Source organism: Pelmatolapia mariae, linkage group LG3_W (genome assembly GCF_036321145.2).
Source record: "Pelmatolapia mariae isolate MD_Pm_ZW linkage group LG3_W, Pm_UMD_F_2, whole genome shotgun sequence".
NCBI lineage: Eukaryota > Metazoa > Chordata > Actinopteri > Cichliformes > Cichlidae > Pelmatolapia > Pelmatolapia mariae.
This window is the reverse complement of record NC_086229.1, coordinates 55,493,149-55,508,762: the sequence shown is the minus strand read 5'-3', so window position 1 is coordinate 55,508,762 and position 15,614 is coordinate 55,493,149. Positions and strand designations below refer to the sequence as shown.

Below are 15,614 nucleotides of genomic sequence, written 5' to 3'. Positions count from 1 at the left end.
GTGGGTGCTGCAGCCTGCTACTGAAGGAGCTGCTCAGTGCTGTCAGTCTCCTGCATGGGGTGGGAGATGTTGTCCAACAGGGATGACAGCTTAGCCACCATTCTCCTGTCACTCACCACCTCCACTGGGTCCAGAGGGCATCCTAGAACAGAGCTGGCCCTTCGGATCAGCCTGTTCATCCTGTCTCTTCCTGTCCCTGGCAGAGATGCTGCCTCAGCAGACCACACTGTAAAAGATGGCTGAGGCCACAACAGAGTCATAGAAGGTCTTCAGAAGTGGGCCCTTCACTCCAAAAGACCTGAGTCTCCGCAGCAGGTACAGCCTGCTCTGCCCTTTTCTGTAGAGGGCTTCAGAATTATGAGTCCACTCCAGTTTATTGTTCAGATGAACACCAAGGTACCTGTAGCTATGCACAGTCTCAATGTCCATACTTTGAATGTTTAGTGGTTGCAGTGGAGGATGTTTGTGCCTGCGGAAGTCTACCACCAGCTCCTTGGTTTTACTAGTGTTGATCTGAAGTCCTGCTGGCATCAGCAGGGTCAGTTCTCTGTACTCCTTGTCATCCCGATCAGTGATGAGGCCAACTACTGCAGAATCATCAGAGAACTTCTGAAGAAAGCACTGGGTGGAATTGTGGGAGAAGCCAGCAGGCCTCCAGGTGAGAGAGGGAACGATATAGGAGGTGAATGACGGCATCATCTGCTCCAATGCCTGACTGATAGGCAAACTGAAGTGGGTCCAGTGATGAGCTCACCAGGGGCTGAAGCTGAGCCAGGACCAGCTGCTCCAGGGTCTTCATCAGGTGGAATGTCAGAGCCACCGGCCTGTAGCTGTTGAGTTCCTTGGGATGTGGAGTCTTTGGCACTGGTACAACACAGGAGGTTTTCCAGAGCTGTGGGACTCTCCCCACCCTCAGACTCATGTTGAAGATGCGCTCCATCACCCCGCACAGTTGATCTGCACAGGACCTGATGACCCTTGAGCTGATGCTATTTGGACCTGCTGCCTTCTCGGCTTCCTCCTCAGTTCCCTCCTAACCTGGGTAGTTGAGAGGGACAGGCTGGGGCCTTGTGTAAAATGTGTATTGGATGCTGTTGTTGGGGGTGGGGAGTAGTATAAATACAATTCAGTTGATTTGAATTGAATTTATATGTTATCCAAAAAAACAGGAGACCTACAGCTGCAGACCTCACATCAAATTTATATCTAAATTAAGCCTGTTTGAATATTTTTCCTTTCTTTTGTATTTATTAAATCTTTATTAACCTTTGACGCTAATCTGCAGCTTCGGTTGATTTACATTGCTCAAACTGCAAATGCTAGAACACAGAACACACATCTAAAATACGTGAGGAATTAAGAGAGCTAATTTTACCTTGATCTTTATAAAACTAAAGTGATTTCCAGATCTTCTTTATCAGGCTGTGGGAGATTTTGTTTTGCTGCGCAATGCAGCAAATTGCACCTGATTAACAATTTTCTGCATTGTCTATTGTCTCTGTTTGGAGTAGTGCTCATTTTGACTGTTTAAATGCTGCCAGCATGATCCCTTTCCTGTGAAAGGCAGGGTAAATCCTGAGTTAACTCAATTAGTTGATAACTAGCTTTGTGTAACCACTCATTCTGATTGCCAGTGTTAGGGGGAGTCAAATCACATAATGGAAAGACACCCAGGGTATGCTGAACTTGTGTTGTAGTGCAAGTGTCAGAACAAAACCACATGTGACTCCCTTGCTCACACAGAGAGATTTGCAGTCAAAATAGATTTTACTCATCTTTTTTCAGCTAGCACAACATCAGAAGTCTGGCCTGTCCTACAAAGCAAGTTCAACATATCCAGGATATCTTAGCAATCAGGATAAGGGATCACACTAAGCTGGTTATAAACTAACTCAGAAATTTGACCAGTAACAGAATGGTACTGGCAGCAGAGGTGCTTATTTTATGAATGCAATTAAAATTTTTAATGCGTTTAATAGGGGTGGAGCCGAACCCGGATACGGTATTCGGAAAGGCACAAATAACATGCTTTTTACGAATATTTATTTCGAACAAAAACTTTAAACAATATTTGTATTCGGGAACAAGAGAAAACTTTATATCAAAAAGCTGATTTTCCTTATGAGACCGCAGTGCATGACAGGATGAGTGAGTGACATGTGAAAGAGGTGACTAACACAGGCTGCTCCACACAGCAACAGAGAAGGCTCGGCTGAGCGAAAAAAGACTGAACTGCATCACTATTTTTGTTGAATAGATTTTTTTGTACCTTAACTGGGTTCCGGAGGCAGTTTATAACTTTCGCGAAGATCGAGAAATTATTCCATTACGCTGCATTAATGACGTCTGCAGTCGGGTGCTCTCATGTTCGCTCTGTTAGATCAGTCATTTAGACAATAGGATGCTGACAGAGTAACGTTAGCGTTCGGTTAAAAAGGTTAAAACTATGCTTGTGTAGTTGTGTTGAATTGTATGCACTTGTGCGAGTTATATGGTATGTTTAAGTTACTTTCTCTTTTGCAGACAGCAAGATGTAGGCTATAGGCTAGTTAAACTTAGCATAGCTTCCCGTCACTCGTTAACTGCCCACATGGATTTGGGCAACCAAATAGAAAAGAGTTTTGCTGCTGCTGAGCTATCTCTTGGTCCTCCACCAGCTATGTGGAAGCATTTTACATTCAGTGCTGCAAATGAAACCAAACTGAAATGTAATGTGTCCAAAAGTAAAAGTAGAGATATCAAACATCTATCAACAGCTGCTATGCATAATCACATGCACTTAAAGTATCCTCTCCTGGTACTGTCTGCCAATCCCCCCACAAGCACCAATTCATCATCACAGTCATGTTCTGCCCCTGCAAGTCAGTTTCACTGTCTGTTCAGCGTCTTCCAATAAGGACGGATAGTGAGGGGGTTCATAATGTTCACAATGGTATTTTATTAGTTGTTGGTTTAACCATGAATGAGGCATTGGCTATTATGTTATTTTCTTTTCAATGACGTTACAGGTTCATTGCTGGATTTATGGAAAAACATCAACTAATATTGCATATCCATAATTATTAGAATGGATATAATTAAAGAACACTTACACTATAACGTTAATTAGAAATGTAACGCAAAAAAATGGATTTTTACGCCTATTTTGATTTTTACTCGAATACAAATACTGTCCCCCCGCCCTCAACAAATACAGATACAAATACTGGCTGCTTTGCACATCTCTAGCATTTAACCCATCTGGAGCGCACAATGGACAACTTTGGACAAACTGCCCGAAATGCGTTGACAGAGACATTTCAGAGATTTTGAGTCATTCTGCGCTCCAGATAGGTTAACTGCGTGAAAAATTTTAATCGTGATGAAGGATTAATCAGCATTATCGTTGACAGCCCTAGTCCAAAGTGATACCCCTTTTGTAGTACTGAAAACCGAGGTTTAACATTGAAATTACCCAGAAAAGACAACACCTTGCGTTGTAGCACACATTTGAAGCTGTGAGAAAAAAAACTGCCTACTACCAAAAATAATAAATATATACATACTTTTTTTTTAAAAAAAAAGAAATGAAAGGCAAACATTTTACAAACACCCCCACAAGTTAACAAGCCAAGATAGTGGCAGTGAATTTAAAGCGCAGTAAAACTGTAAAACTTTCATCTACACACCCACTGTTGTCTATTTGTGACTTGCTAAATGAACCACACAGGAGGAAGGCTCTATCTTACATTGTGCTGTAGATCAGGGATAGAGCCTGGTCTATTCACATCCAATCAATATTATAAACTTGGTTTTTTTTGCTTTTTTTTGGCAGGTGAACCTCATGTTACAAAGATAGAAGAACAATGCCCCCGTTGTTGGATAGAGTACTCCGACCGCTGTTTTCTCTCTGTTTTTCGTTCCATGACTTGGGCTCAGGCTCAGGTAAAAATTTGGATTTACCATTTGTTCTTTATTCATTGACTTTAATATTTTCTTACTCAATAATTTCTGAATTTAATTTTTGTTTTTTTTTGTTTACTCTGGAAATTCTGCTGCCTGTTGATCTAGACTGTAGAGAAACTGTGACAACATGAAAGCAAACCTTGTATCTGTACACAGCTTTGAATTGTGCAATTTCATTCAGCGCCTGATATTTGATGCCACACATGCAAGTGAACAAACATGACTTGGAGGCTCAGTTGCACAAGAGGTATCTCCTCACCACTGTACAAATATGAATAGACAGTATAAGATAGTTAAAAGATGAATGCACCTATTGAACATTGTTCTTTGGAAGCATTGTCTCTATACAGTTGTTGATTGCAGTTTAGCTTGTTTTTAAATGTATTATTGTCTATTTTGTTCTGTTCTGCAGTATGGTTATTGGTTTTGGATAGATGGAACACAGTTCAAATACACAAACTGGTACCCTGGACATCCAAGCAACAATTTTTATACTTCTGAGCATTGCCTGCAGATGAATTATGCAGGTAAATTTTGAAAGAAATCCCTGAAAATATTGTGTGTGTTGGGTGTGAAGTGCAATGGTATGTCATGCTTGGAGAACATTTTCCTAAGTTTCATTGATAAACCTGCTACACAAGGGATGACAACATTGTTCTGTTTGTTATTCTGCTAGGTGGGTCCGGGGCGGGTTTGGGAACTTAGGGTTCTGGGGGTGCTCTGCCTCCAGGTTCAAGTTCTGGATGGGCCTTGGGGGCTTGGGTCCTGGTTGGTGTGTCGCCTGGGTTGTGGGTGGATGGGTGGATGCGTGGATGGAGGGCCCAGGGCTGGCGCGGTGAGCTTCTAGTGCATCAGTGGAACTGGGGGCCTCTTCAGCTACTGGGGAGGTTGTCACCATCTCTTGCAGGGGCTTTGTGCTCTCAAGAAGTCCACTCTGGAGGTGGAGGGGGATCTAGCAGAGGTGGAGGATGAACTCGACCTGGGTGTCTATTGTCTTATGCAGTCTGGGAGTTGACTGAAAGTTGGGGTGGGTGTAGTTTTTCGTCTGTCGTGGGGTCGGGTGGGCTACCCCGGGTTCTGCAGGGCTTGGCAGTTCTACTGCTGTGGCTACTGGTGTGGGTGGATTTTGGGGAACGGGGGTGCCAACTGCGACTAGCTTGCTCCAGGGAGACATATTTACAGAGTGATGTGTTAGTATAATCAACAGTGAATACTAACTCACATTACTGTTATTATATAGAACAAAGATATTTCTTTCAGTAGTATTTGTGCATGTGATTATTATTTCAGTTAATACCGATATTTAGTCTAACAGGACACAAATGTTGGGATGATACGCTGTGTAGCTACTTCTACCCATCTGTCTGCGTGAAGAACATCTGATGATTCCTGACATGAAAGCGAGAGTCCAGAGTCCAAACAGGCACAATTTTGGTGGGCGGCCACGTGGCCAGCAGCTGAGCTGAAACAGTTCTGGTGGGCAGCTGCATGGCCAGCAGCTGAGGCGACTGAGCAGGTCCGGAGGCCGACCACGCCGGCGACAAGGTCCAGTCGCTGAATCTGACGTGGCCGAGGAGACTGGGATGGAGCAGACGACGGAGTGGGAGCCGGCAGAGCAGCAGCTGCAGGCGACGGCGTGGGAGCCGGCAGAGCAGCAGCTGCAGGCGACGGCGTGGGAGCAGGTGGTGACGGAGGAGCAGCTGCAGGGCCAGCAGGTGCGGGAACCTCTGGCTGGAGAGCGACAGGGCCAGCGGGTACGGAAACCCCTGGCTGAGGAGTGGCCGGGCCAGCGGGTGCGGAAACCCCTGGCTGAGGAGCGGCCGGGCCAGCGGGTGCGGGAACCCCTGGCTGAGGAGCGGGAGAGCTCACATCTGGCTCTGAATGCTGTGGCTGCAGGTCAAGGAGCAGAACAGGATGATAAATGAGTGACTCGACCAGAGACTGGATAGGAGATTGGGCAACGGGCGACTGAACTACAGGAGACTGGACTACAGAAGACTGGACGACAGATTGGACTGGCTGGAGGACAGGCGACTGGGGGACAGGAGGAGACTGAACTGACCGGGCTGGAAAAGACTGGACTGGAGGAGACTGGACTGGAGGAGTCTGAACTGACTGGACAGGAGGAGACTGGACTGGAGGAGTCTGAACTGACTGGACAGGAGGAGACTGGACTGACTGGACAGGATGAGACTGAGCTACAGGGGACTGGAGGACAGGATGAGACTAAGCTACAGGGGACTGGAGGACAGGATGAGACTAAGCTACAGGGGACTGGAGGACAGGATGAGACTAAGCTACAGGGGACTGGAGGACAGGAGACTGAGCTGCAGGGAACTGGACTGACTGGGCTGGAAGCTGAACAGCAGGCGAATGAACTGACTGGACTGGGGAGGCTAATGGATGAACTGAGGTTGGAGAGGCTAATGGCTGAGCTAAAGACTGAGCTAGTGAAGGAGATAAAGCTGCAGCTTGGGCTAGTGCATCAGGTGCTTGAGCGGGGAAGAGCTCAGCTAGCGTAACCAGAGATAGAGCTAGGGCGTGAAAGGCTGGATCAGGAGGTGGATGAAGCGGTAGGCTGGCAGGTGGAGAGGCTAGCTCTTCTGAGCCTCTAGGGAGGTCAGGCTGGGTTCTGGCTGCCCTTAGCCTGGGCGCTGGGACAGGCACGGGAGGTGGCTGGACACCAGTCACTCCCACCTGAGAAACAGGAACAGGTGTGGAGGTAGACTGGGTCACAGCTGCCCTCGTCCTGGGAGCTGGCACAGGAGTGGGTGCTAGCTGGGCCCTAGCCCTCTGAGGAAGTGCTGCGGGGACAGGCTGAGCATTAGCTGCCCTCACCTGAGAAGGTGAGACAGGTGGAGGGGAAGGCAGGCTCTGAGCTGCCCTGTTAGCAGGAAAAGGTTGAGCAATGGGTGACGAAATGGTGATTGAGTGGGAGAAATTATCAGGTTTAACAGCAGTCTTTTCGGAGGCAGGATGGTTAGTATTAATTGTATAATCCAGAATGTAGTCACAGAAAACAGTCTTTGGTTTATGAGGACGGTGAGCAGTGGCAAGTAGAGTCTTTGAAGAATTAACAGTCTCTGGGTTTTGGTGAAGAGGAGGAAAAAAAGAGTCTGTTTCGCTCACTGACGGATATTGCTGCTCCAAACGGGAAGAGCGACGGCGGCGTGAGCCTTGCTTCTCCCTAGCGGACACAGCTGAGCCGCCGAGCGAGAGAGCCTCCGCTGAGCCGGGGTGGGAGGCGGAGTCACTGTGGCATGGCGAAGTGGAAGAGCCGGAGAGTAAAACGGCTGGCGGGCGAGGAGCGGAGCGGCGGGAGAGCGAGCGGCCGAAGCTTGGCCTGTGATGCCCACTCTCCGCGGTGAATGCTCCAATGCAGGTGAGGCAGCAGGTGGAGGACCGCGGTGTCTCCAAGGCCCGCCCAGAGCCAGACGAGTCCCCTCAAAGACGTGCTCCCTCTCTGAGAAGAGCCGCTGTTTCCACCTGAGCTTCTCCGCCCAAATGGAGAGCGCTGCCTCCTGCTGCTCGAAAAGTTCCGAGTCCGCTGGGTCATACGCTTGTCTTCGTGGCACGGGTCGTGTCATTCTGTCAGGATTTGTCATGTGGAGGCGAGGAAGTGACCCAAACGCAGGACTCGTGGACAGTGAAGAACTGGAGATGGTCTATTATGAAGAGTGGATGAACAGGACAGGAACGAAAGGACTGACTGGCTGAAAGACTGAATGGCTGGCTGAACTGAACACAGGTGGGAATGACAACATAACATCAATGACACGACAATGAACTGGAGGAAACTGAGGACTTAAATACACAGACTGATGAGGATGATAATGAGAGACCAATAAGTAAACAGCTGAACATAATCTGGCTAACGACACGAGAGATGAGCTGACACAGGAAAAACAGGAAGTGAGAACAACATTGATGTGGCAAAATAAACTGAACATGAACAAACTGAAATCACTGGGTCAATGACCCAGGAACCCTGACAAAATGGGGCTTGAAGGCCTGATTGACTCTCTGAACCTCACTTATGTTATTTCTATCAGTGGTTTATGATGACTTTTACCGTAAGGCAAGGAGAGCCAGAACTCAGGATGTCATAAACATACTATTTTCTATGTTCCTTCCAGGCCTCCGTAATATCTACTTATTATTTCAAAAAATGATTTGCTATTAGCTGCCAATAACAAGCAGTCGAGGAATCTTTCAAACCATTCCTTTGGGTCAGAAGCAATAAAACACTCTGAAAACACGTCACTACGCACAAACCATTATTACTGGAAAACTGGGCATTAAATGCTCAGCATCATATCCTATAAATCCCATAATTTTCATGCCTCATAGCGGAGAGCTGATCAATCCAAACTTCGATAGTATTGACATAAGAGTAGTATCAGATCAGTGCTAGCATGATAGGATACATACTGTTATGAAGCATGTTTCTTGTATCCACTAAATTTACACTAGAGCGATAACTTCCCAGTCAGTTTGAGATATTGTACACACATGTGGGTTTCCTTTTGCATGCAATAAAGAAGAACCAACAACACCCTAGCTTGCCTCAACTTATATGTGGCCCAGCTACACATCTGGTAATAGTTAAAGAGAGCACCTTCCACTAAGGTGGATGCCTCAGTCTCTTAAAGGCAGACTTTTGAAGCCATCATCAAAACAAGTACTGATTCTAATAGCAGAAACCTGCATATATGTTGAACCTGCAGCATGCCCAAAGATGGACGTTTTTTATGTGTCCATCACCATCTGCTTGTCTCTTGTGTGTCTTCAGGCCTGTGTCTATATCAACATGTTCTCATCCCGAAACCTAACATACTGACACTATATGAAAAATTCTCGGTATGTTACACTTTCGGAAACATGAGAACCGTTTGGAATGAATCTACACACTACACTATCATTTCATTTTATACTCCATACATTTGACATTTTTATACATTCTATAAATTATGAGATAAATCAGACATTTTCTGATAAATGAAAAGCGACTTTGAACTTACCATGACCAAATCTTGCTTCAAAACAACACCCTTTTTTACATTGTAAAACCACTAAGACACAACTAAGTACTGGCCTGCCGGTACTTGTCAGCTACTTCTGAAGTCCCACAGGCTAACCAAGCCCGATAGGACTCCTTCATCAGCTTTAACTTTGGTGTCCACCACCTGGTTTGGGGATTAACACCACAACTACCAAATACTACCAACTACTTTTGCAGTCGCAGTTCTTTGCAGCAGCCCCAGTAATGAGGAGTACAACACGGTCCTTTTGGAGTCAGTCTCCTTGAAATTAAGTTAACATGAAATCAATTTAGGGTTGAGGAAAATAGTTTTGTTTTTGTTGGGAAATAAATAAATAAAATAAATATCTGGCGGGCATGAGTCTGACAACATAAAGTACATGTTATTTTTTTTTCACTGTTCCTGGTCTTAAAATCATTTAAATATAAGAATGTGCACACTGGTTTTAAAACCATTGAACAGCTCCATACTCGATGGCTGAACTTACCAGTGGTTAATGAAAATAAATTAGACAAGAAGTCTGCTAGAAGCTCCTAGATTGTCTTCTATCCTTTCTTTTATGGATTGCACCTACCTTTGGGTGTTTCATTTTCTACAGATCCTAAACATCACAATGAAGCTGCTGACTGTGTTTTCAATTCTTTGTGCAATGGTGACTATAACCATGGCTGCTGGTAAGTATAACAGTATAATATGTATTATGAATGTGCTTAATTAACCATACAATAAAATACTACAATATGCACGGTGTATGAATATAATCAATTAAAAACTAATGATCAATGTCAAATTTTTTTGGTTTTTGTTTTAAATTTCTCCAGCTCTTCCAGGTAAAGAGGTGAGCAACAAGACAGAGGGCTTCATTCCATCAGGTACGTTGATATTTTCAAGATTTTGAGCAAAACACATTTATGTTATGTTGAACAGGAGAACAACCAGGAAAGTGCTACTAAGTGTTCTTTGCATGTTTTCAGCAGAACATCGTGTTGTGAAGAGAGCCACATCTTGTCCAGTGGGTTGGACCAAGTACAACAGCTACATTGCCCATCGCATGACTTGGACTTTGGCTCAGGTGAAAACAGTGATTAGGACTTATCATAATTTATTTAAATTATGATTTAAATATTTTTATACTTTGTAAGTCTAGCTTTGTAAAACCCTAAATCGTTTGTTTCTCTGGAAATTCTGTTGTCTTTCCACTTTCACTGTAGAAAGTCTGTGAATACTTGAAAGCTCACCTTGCGTCTGTGCACAGCCTTGAGGAGTACCAGATGATTCAAAGACTGATATTTGATTCCACTTATCAGAGTGGACTCACATGGATTGGATGCTCAGATGCAGAACAGGTATACTACTCATTCAAGTTCTGACAGTTAAAAACATTGATGAACCACTGATAATTTATTTTGTTACTATTGTTTCTAAATTTGCAGGTGTAGTTTATTTTTTAAATGTACTATTATCCGCTCTGTTTATAGAATGACTATTGGTTCTGGAGTATTGGAACACATTTCAGCTATACCAAATGGTGTTCTGGAGAGTCTAACAATACATGGTTCATTGAGCACTGCATAGTGATAAATTATTCAGGTAAAGCACATTAGGAAATCAAGAAAATCTGATGATTCCTGGGCTTACATGATGGCATGTTACACCTGACATACCAGATGAAGAATCCACATCTCTTTTTACATATTTACTTTTTTTCTTTTGCAGTAACGCAAGATATAAAATTAAACAAGTAACAAACTGGAGTTCGATTGTATCTTTGAATACGAGTAAAGTGAAAGTGTACACTGTAAAATGTAATTCTAGCTGTTTGTTATTTCAACATATTATTCTATATCAGTTTGACGATAGATGACTGAAGTTGTTATAACATAGAATTACAAGTTAAAAACGTCCCAATTACACCAAAAAAAGCTAACTTGAAAACTCATGTCCAGCTAAATCAGAAACTTATGTGAACTTGACAATGCGGGTAAGTTGAGCACAGCAGGATTCAAAACTGCCTCACGTGACTGCTACCGAGGTGCATCATGGGGAATTGGCGGTTAACGACATGCTCGCTTTACTTGGACGTTTTCTAATCGTCTTCTTTGGAATATGCTTTCAAGGTGAGTAACATTGGTTATAACTATAAGGAAAGAGAGCTACAAAAGTTGGAACATGTTTTGAATTTATGGCATGACGTGTGTTTTTCTCTTTTACCGAAATTTTTGCTTTAGCTAATGTAACTTTAGCCGACAAGGTCCAGCTTGTGTGTCATGACCAAACTTGACCTAATAAACTGACATATGGCCTTTTTTATGGGTTTAATGTGGCGCTGAGCAAATCACAAGTATTGTGCCGCTAGCTTTAAGGTTGTGCACTCACCCTGTTGCGATATTAGCAAGCTAACTCAGCTAATTAATAAAGCTTATTTCATATTGTCTCTGTACTTGTAAATTTCTTTCAAGTTCACAGGCTGTTGTATTTTGGTGGAAGTTCATTTTGGCAATATTTCCAATAACTGGCTGGGTTCAAAAAGAACTTTTTGGCAGGACTCCGATGCTTGTTGTCATCTGTTTACCCCTATGTAATCACTTAAGGTGTTATTAACTGCTGCATGCTAAGCTGCAAGAGTGCACTGAGGACTGAGACAAAATATGGTCTACAAACCAGCATTATATTAGTTTTTATCAGATAGTCCTCCAGTGTGCTTATTTTTTGCTTTAATTATATTGTGCAGTTATTTGTTACCCTGAAATGCTTTATGCTTAACAACAGCTCACTATTTTGACTTATTTTTGAACTCTTGTGATCAGTATGACTAGATTGTGTGAGTTTCCATACTAAACGAGCTGTAGTGATAAAATAATTGGCATCAGAGACACTGATTTTGGCATGGTATACTGCAGAAGTTTGTTTTTTTTTTTGCATAATTTACCTTTTAATTAAACTGCATTCTCTGTATTGTAACAAAACTAACATTGTTTATATGTCAGAAAATTAGCAAACATGAATAAATGGCGAAAACAATATAATTATAACATATATTTTTATTTTACTTATTTTAGGTCTGTGAAGCCAAACTTGATGCTGGGGATTTATTTTTGTCAGTGGAGTCAAATGGTAAGTTACAATTTGTGCATTTTGTCATACTGGAAACACCTCAGATTATATTGTAATTTAATAGCTCTGTAGAACAAATGATATAAAGATTGTAGTGTCAGGGTACTTCTTAAGAAGTAATATTGCACTATTGATGATCACATGCAGGTGGCATAAACTAAATATTCAGACGTGTTACCAACAAATGATTCATTAACAAAAGCAATGGAGCAGACTGTTTAGGTTCTTGTGGTTGTAATAACATCCATAACTGCAAGTTTGTCATTAATTTATTTTCACAGGTCTAGATGATCACATTTGACTTTGTCATTTAAATGAGGTGGACTTGCAAACTTTGCGCTCTTTGGGGTAAATTGCTGTCCACTACATATACACAGAATCTGCACAGTATTTCAGATCTAAAAAGGGAGTATGTAATGGACTTGCTGGCTTTAATGTAAAAAGCCTGTTGTGTAACTTTAATGAGGCAGTTGGACTAAAACAGTATTGCTCATCAAGGTAAACATCTGAGGAATAAGGAAACTGTTACTTGTCCTTTTACTCAGTGTTCTTTTAATCGCACGTTTACTAAAGTTTTACATCACATAAGTCATTTTCACAATCATTCTACTTTAAAAGATTTCAAGACAGAGCTTATTGTTCTCTGAACTTCCTTGTTTGCTGAACGGCAGGTAAAGTGCATCTTTTTGTTTGTTTGCTTTTGTGTGTTTGTGTTTTCTCTAATGGGCCTCAGATGACTGTTTGCTTAAATTTGGGTCTCAAAGAATCTTTTTTTAATTCTGCCTGTACTCTCCACCCCTCTTCTTCTATTGCTCAGGTTGAAGCAGAATTTGCCCGTCTTACATCTGTTGACCTGAAAGGGTTCCTTTTTGCTGTGCTTGACCATTATGGAGAGGTTCGTGGAGCTGTACAAAATCAAGAGCGGCATAGAAAGGCTAACTAGGCTCATAAGATGCTTCGGAGATGATGTAAGTGTTCAACTGCGAAATCTAATCCTTTGTTTAAGTTTTAGGTTATCCAGTTCAACTGATGAACTCATTGAAAGAAAGCTGATAAGTAAAGTCTGTCATCATATTTCACAACTGGACATTTAGTGTGGTAACTTTTACAGAATCTATGTATATTGGTGGTAGGTTGGATATCATATTCTACTTGAATGTCCTGATAAGCCTGATTCAAAATCTCCAATGATAATCATATATTGATGGAATTATGCATCAAAAAGCTGTGAATTTGGAGCTGTCTACATGCTTCATAAACACTGTTTAAAAAGTGTTTTTGTTTTCTTTTTGACTTCTTTGACCAGAGCCCTACACAAAGGAAGAGGACAGAGGACCTCATTTTCTAAAGGAAGATCCCTCACACACTTTCAAGACTGTGAAGGTTAGCATTGTTTCTTTTAGTAAATTTAATAATGACAGCACCACAGTGGATTTTAAATTAAAAAGTACATGTGTACTTTTTCCTCACCAAATGTATTATTACAAGATCTTTGACACTGGATTTGGTCTGGGTTTCAGAGAAACTAACTGGCAAGCTAGCATTGATATTATTAGTGTCTTGTGTTTATTCATGTCTTCACCAGGGTCTTTGACATTTCGCTGCTGTACTGTTCACTTCAGCTTTACGTTTGATTTCTCACATTGTATATTGTAATGGCAGAGATATTAGGATATTTAAGGGGCTGCAGTGGCTGCTACAGCTGTGGGGGGCAATACTTTGGTGAAATGTCCTGGACCCTGGAAAAGAGACTGTGTAGACTGGGTAAGCAATTAAAGGTTACTGGCCGAGAGTCATTGGGCAGCTGGGTAAAGGTGGATGTTGATATTCAGTGCCAATTATGCAACCTGTTCAGCCATGTCTATATGCTCTTTTTCATGCTGTTAATATAGGGGGAAAAAAAATAAACTTTAATCAATAAACTGATTAAAGAAGCATTGTCTATGGAGCCATAATCTGATCCTGTAGTGTAGCTGCAGTTTGCACATTTCATGTATTCTCAGCCAGATTTGGTTTAGAGCACAGCCAATATTTAGCATAAGTAGATTTAAATTCACACACTGGTGATGGCAAGCTACATTGTAGCCACAGCCACCCTGGGGCGCACTGACAGAGGCGAGGCTGCCGGACACTGGCACCACCGGGCCCTCTGACCACCACCAGTAGGCAACAGGTGAAGTGTCTTGCCCAAGGACACAACGACTGAAACTGTCGGAGCCAGGGCTCGAACCGGCAACCTTCCAATTATAAGACGAACTGTCAACTCTTGAGTCACGATTCAGTCATCCACCCATGTGTGTGAATGACTGAATGTGTAAAGCACTTTGGAGTCCTTAGGGGACTAGTAAAGCGCTATACAAATACAGGCCATTTACCATTTAAATTGAAAATTTTGTTTGAATTCTGCAATTGAAGACATGCTCAGTTATTTATGAACATGGTCTTTGTTTAAAGCAAGAAATGGATTTGTAACATGGGGGTGCATATCTCATTCTGAAAAAACTTTAACAACTAATAAGTGTTACCCAAAGCCAATCACCATCATCCAAAGCATCAGTATGGCTCTTCTTTGGAAAGACATGAATTGTTAAGCACACGGGATATTGTGTAATTGTAATTGTGTAATTTTTTTTTTTTTTTGTCTTTGAACCCTTTTATAGCCGACAGGTATTGAAGACACGTTTTCTAAGAGGATGAAAGTTGGCATTGCGATGGTGAAAGAAGAAGACATCATCGATGTGTTGGTTGTCCTTGGGGCGGCAGTAATCCTGTCCAATCTGAGGGATGTCTCAAGTGCCATTTCCATGCTGATCGGTCTTCTTTTTGCCCTCAGCATAGACTATCCAAAGGAACTTAAGGACATCTTTGAAGTCATTCAGAACATCCTAATGAACATTGGTGGAAGGCAGTGCATCTCACTAGTGCATGGTCTAAGAAACAGACTCTTGCAGAAAGCCATACAGAACTGTAATTGTATGCTCACAGCATACAATTGCCTTAGTGTTAAGGACAGTTTTTATTTTACTGTTTGTTTTTTTATTCTTGCAAGTTCTCATTCTCACTTTTGTATGTCACTAAATGACTACACTTTACATTCCAGATTAGACAATTACTCATTTGTTCATGGTTTAAGAAACTTATGTGAACAACAATATAATGCTGGACTTTGCAGATGCTTATCTCATGCAAGTCAGTAGTTTTTCCTTTGTTTTGCAATTGAGCAGACTCAAACTAATGTTTCTGAAATATCCATATTATCAAATGTTTCAGAAGCATGCAGTCATTTTCAGAGATATTGGTTCTGTGGAATTTGTTGCAATTGTAAACGAAGACAAATACAAGAGTTTGATGTCTTAGTTGTTATAAACTGATCTTTACTGTCACTTATCAAAGGTTTTGTACTATTTTAATATTTCAAGTTTTATGCTAACAGGTGTGACTGAGCACAATGAAGTTTAAAAATTTTGTAAATGTAAAGAATAACTTTTCTAAAATAGCAAGTGTCCCGTTGAT

General features: G+C 42.2%; 1 long non-coding RNA gene across 1 annotated transcript; it reads left to right on the top strand.

Moving 5' to 3' along the window:
* Positions 1–12,819: 12,819 nt before the first annotated feature.
* On the top strand, positions 12,820–14,855 carry LOC134617247 (uncharacterized). The gene is made up of 3 exons (XR_010091505.1): positions 12,820–13,069; positions 13,408–13,484; positions 14,762–14,855. It is a non-coding gene; the product is annotated as an uncharacterized LOC134617247 (long non-coding RNA).
* Positions 14,856–15,614: the final 759 nt, after the last annotated feature.